Below are 5,566 nucleotides of genomic sequence, written 5' to 3'. Positions count from 1 at the left end.
CACACACACACACACACACACATGCATGCACACAAACGCTCACACACACTGCAACACACACACACACACACACACACATGCATGCACACAAATGCTCACACACACACACACACATTCATGCACACAAATGTTCTCTCTCTCTCTCTCTCACACACACACACACACATATGCATGCACAGAAACGCTCTCACACACAATCATGCACACAAACGCTCTCTCTCTCTCTCTTATAAGGTTTAAATGTCAACAACCGCATTCCTAATTGAGATGAACTTGGACCTGAAATTAAATGTTCTTTTAAACAAACAACAACAGCAACTAAATGCCAGAAGAAACAAAGAAGAGAAAGAAGAGAATGAGAGTTTACACAGGAGGAACGTCAGGTTTCTCTCACCTACAGCAGGACCAGATGCTTTCACGATAAACCCATTTAAACCCGCTATCATCATCCGTTCGGTCGCAGAGCGCTGTTATACCTGTATTAACTGCTTTGTGCATGACTGGTTGGATGTTAAGGGGAATATCTGTGACTGCAAACATCAGTGTGTCAATGCAATGTATGCAAAATAAAAGTTGCTTAAATATCATATAAATCTCAACATGCGTGTATTTTTGAAACGTTCATCAGACAGTTGTTTGCAGGGCAGAGCAGTTTGTTTAAGCTGAATGAATCTCACCTGTAGATGATTTGCTCAGGATAGATCTCCTGTCTGCACCTCAGCCGCCTGCATTTACATCATCATCAGGATCAATGAAATAAAGACAGTTCAGATACACAACAATAGACAGAGAGAGACGCAGCGGGAGGAATCACTTAACATTCCCACATCAACTGTTTCCTGTTCACAACATTTCTACTTCCCCCTCCTTTATTTACAGTACGGCTTCAATTCCCAAGCTCCACTGTTTACCTCCAATAATAACATGGGACTATTAATCACAATCTCTCGCTTTTTACGGCATTTTCCTGTAAACTTGAGCTCTGCGAGAACAAACAAAACACGTTGGGTTATCATAGAGTCAGAGCGGGTTTGAAGTCTCTCAGCATTAGTTGAAACTGTAAAAAAAAAAAAATCTTAAAAGAGAGATGGAGTTAATGTGATGCCAGAGACCAAACAGCGCCAAAAAAAATAAATAAATAAACGGGTTCCACAGCAGCACCTTCAACCTGCAGGTCTTGAACCCGGAGCCGTTGGGGTCAAAGGTCAGCACTCACCATAATGTCCTCATCTCGTTCTCAGAACAACAACAACTCAATCTGACCAGAAAATACAAATAAAAACCATCACTAGGTCTCTGCCATTCTAGTGTGCGCTGATGGACTGCTCTTATACCTATTTGTGTCGTGCTACACAGTGACTTGAATTTGTATATAGTTGTACAAATATCATGGTTGGACTTTTTATCACACATTTTTATTTTTATTTTTTATTTTTTTCAAAATAAATAAATATTGGGGGTCAATATTTATCTAATGTATAGAATTCAGAGAAAAAAATGTCAGAATTGCAAGATTATATTTTACAATTCTGAAAGTCAAAATTGTGAAATAGAAAGTAGCAATTACATTATTTTTATTTATTTTTATTTATTTTTTTTGATGTGGAAATGGGCTACCATAGATTACTATGAATTGTATTTGTTCAATATATTTAAATAATATAATACATATGATCTATATGTAACTAACAAAACAAAAAGACAAATTCAAATGGATCAAAAAGTATCAAATTACCATGCATGTTAAAATAAATGATCAAAACTAGGAAACAATTCAAATAAACAGAATAACATTAAAAATGTTCATCTGTGGGCAGTAAAATAATCTAATTTGACAGTGCTTTTGCATGTGGTGTAGCGTGTAATGCATATCTCAAATGCATGCAGTCAATATTGGGCTGCAAACATTTCAACATGTCTTTTAAATGGACAGTTCATAGCACAGACACATCAGAGATAAAATATTTAATAAATGATTGACCATTTATCATTTGTACCTGCATTTATTATCATACAAAGCTATTTATACCTGATGTTACCAATAAAAGTAGTTTTGTTAGTCCAAATTGATGTATATAGGTTGGTTCAGTGATCTTAAATGATATTTTTTACTAGAATAAAACCAATTATTTTACATGTTCCCAATTTTACGTAAGGGTGTACATACTTTTTCCGTCCATGTGGGAATGTTTATGTGGCATGTTCATTAAATGCATGCACACACATCATGTTTTATTAGTTTATGCAGACTGTGTGACTTAGCCGAAGAGCAGATCGCATTTTATGCAGAAATCAAGAGGGTGCACATACTTTTTCCTCACGACTGTATCCGAACATAAAAGGCGAGGATGATCGTTCAGATGATCACTAACAGTCCTGTAGTCAGTGCGATGTGATGCATTCATGTTTACTTCATAACATCAGTGTGAAACACAAGCAGTTCAGTTCATCAAAACACATGAGACGAGCTCTTGATCACGCGACCGAAGCGCTCGCGGCTACGCAGACCGCGTGTTTGATCGCTTCTCACCGGCGGGCCGTTTTCCTCTCTGAGCTCCTGCTTTACTGCCATTTGTATAATGGATGACAGCAGAGATGAATACAGTCGTATTATTAATGTAAGACTGACAGATAGTGACGTGAGTTATGGCCGCCTTTAGTTCAGAGTCGCCGTTTCATGAGGCCTTTCACTAAAAGCCATACATAAATGTCATCCGGCAGTGACCATAAACTATTACACAGGCAATTGGTTAGAAGATTTCCTCTGTTATCTATCACGGTTATTTACTCGTGTTTCTTTGTGGGAGCAGACGGACCGTGTGCGTCTGAACCGTACGGCGATCCGCTTCATTACGAGGCGTGTTGTATTTTGCAGGTGTTTGAGGCTTTGTGAATGAAGCGTATTTGAGGAGACGCACCTAAAAGCTCTATTACTATGATAATGGAGCAGAGGGAGAGAGAGGAGGCCCCGGGCTAAATGTAGAGCCGCGGTTTTGCTCAGAAACGGCTTATTTAAATATCAGACCTGCATGTGCAAGGAATTGAGCGCTAACCCGTGACACAGGTACTGATGCGCAGAGGACACGGGAATCAGACTCTTTCAGCATGCACTTATTTCGCTTATAAAAATAAAACCATAAAAACTGACCCAAATGAGTCACTAGCTCTCACACGCTACGCTGACAAAAAAACGATTCATTGAATTTACTAAAAAAAAAAAAAAAATTAAGGTAAGTGGTTGCATTCGATTTATTTTAGCTACATTTAAATAAATTTAGTTTACTAACTTTTTTTTTTTTTTTTAATGTAGCTAAAAGAAATTGTTTGCAACCACTTACCTAAAAAAAAATAATAGCATCTTTTTCAGTGTAAGGACAGCAAATTTAGGACATAAAAACGTCGCTGAAATGTCCAGTTTTATTGATTATATTTTTTTTTTTAATGTAGCTAAAAGAAATTGTTTGCAACCACTTACCTAAAAAAAAAATAATAGCATCTTTTTCAGTGTAAGGACAGCAAATTTAGGACATAAAAACGTCGCTGAAATGTCCAGTTTTATTGATTATAACGTTATTTAAAGGTTACAAAAACGTCTCTTACAACATTCTGCTAACATATAACATTTTTGAATGTTTATTTTGAATATTCTACGAACGTTAAAATGTCTGGTTTTCTTGTTGTGATTATAATGTTATTTAAAGGCCACAAAAACGTTTCTTAAAATGTTCATCAAGTACAAATAACATAATAAGGGCATTCAGAGAATGCTGTTCTAAGAACGTTTTCTCAACATTAAGAGAACATTAATAAAGTACAAATAACATCATAAAGACATTTCAAGAATGTTGATCTCAGAACATTTTCTCTCAACATTATGAGAGTGTATATCAAATATTAATGAAGTTGTAAGAACATTCCATAAACCATTACTTTAAGAACATGTTGTCCTAACATTTATATAACTTTTGAAAAACGTTCAAAAGTACATTCCCTGTTAGCTGGGTCCAGCTAACAAACATACGTTTTAAAAACATTGCGCTAATGTTCCCATGAAATTATGAAAACATTATTTCTGAACATATAAAACATTTAAAGCATTTTTTTCTTGGTTATACAAATGTCAAGGGAACATTCCATTTTATCAAACATTATGGGAATGTTACTTTCAAATGTTCTCTGAACGTTCTGAAACAAGTAGCAACATTTTAAAAATGTTACTGTTTTAGAAAAAAACAAAACATGCCATGAATGATACACAGACAATGTTTTTGTGCTAACATTTTGAGAACATGATTAAAGTCCAGATAACTTTGAACAAGTGTTCTATTAATGTTACTAAAAGAACGTTTGTTCATAACTTTGAGAGAACCTTGCAGGAACATTCCCTGTTAGCTGGGCTGCAGTTTGAATACAATCTGGTCATTAAATGAGTCGTTTAAATTGGTTTTAACACAATTTGATCTTTGAGTACATGGGAGTGTATCTCATTATGTAAATTAATTATGATGCAATATTGAATCTCTGCTGGTCTCCGCCCACTGCTGCGGTCATGTGATCATCTCAGGTGGGTTCTCACACCTGTTCTCTTTAACCTGCTATCAAAACAAGCATTAATAAAATAATCATAATAATAATTAATGAAATCTTAGACCTTTGATTGCATTGGTATGACGTATGTGAGAAACACTTCAGCAAAAGTCTCCATTTGCTCTTGGCCTCACTGCTGGCAAATAAAAATAACCGAGTTAATATTAAAGAGATCTCGTGTTCAAAAGCATTGTCCAAACAATAACATTTATGCAAAATGCAGCGGTCTGCTAGTGGACCAAGCGTGGCGATCGATACTGGACACAGAGATCATGTGTGAGCGCTCATGTCATCATTTACACTCACGGTATAAACTAATACACATCAAACACTGCAGCGCTGCGCCTCAGGACATCAGATCTGCGCTCTATATTACTGCCAAACATTAAAACAGCAGAAAATCAATCCTACACAGCTGCCGTGTTTGAGAAGCATCTTCAGCATTGCATTGGAACTCCCACCCGATATTTGTACAGTAGTCTGAATACGATCTGGTCATTTAATGAGCTGTTTTAACTGGAATACAGTTCAATTACAATAAATGATTTATGATGTGATTCTGAAACTCTGCTGCGGTCATGTGATCATCTCAGGTGGGTTTTCACACCTGTTCAGTTCAACCTGCGCACGAGAAAGGTTTTAAAGAACCGGGATTCCCACGGTCTTGGAAAACCTGGATATATAAGGAAAACTCATTGTGGTGTTTTCTAGACCTGGAAAAGTCATGTAAATTAATACATTTACTTATTTTATTAAAAATATATAAACTGCATGGGGATTTTTTTTCTATTTATGCCAAGCTCTAAAATATTTTATTGTGTAGAAAGTACAAAACATTTCTTTTTTTAATCTTTAAACCTGTGAAACCTGACATATGAAATAATAATTATATATATATATATATTATTTTTTTTTCTTTCATTTTATTAAAAACATTTTTTTTAAATTGTTTTAGTTAACTAAAATGTTAATAAACTAT

Source organism: Sinocyclocheilus rhinocerous, unplaced genomic scaffold (genome assembly GCF_001515625.1).
Source record: "Sinocyclocheilus rhinocerous isolate Xijiao unplaced genomic scaffold, SAMN03320098_v1.1 scaffold1814, whole genome shotgun sequence".
NCBI lineage: Eukaryota > Metazoa > Chordata > Actinopteri > Cypriniformes > Cyprinidae > Sinocyclocheilus > Sinocyclocheilus rhinocerous.
The sequence above is the reverse complement of the archived record's forward strand: the minus strand, read 5'-3'. Positions refer to the sequence as shown.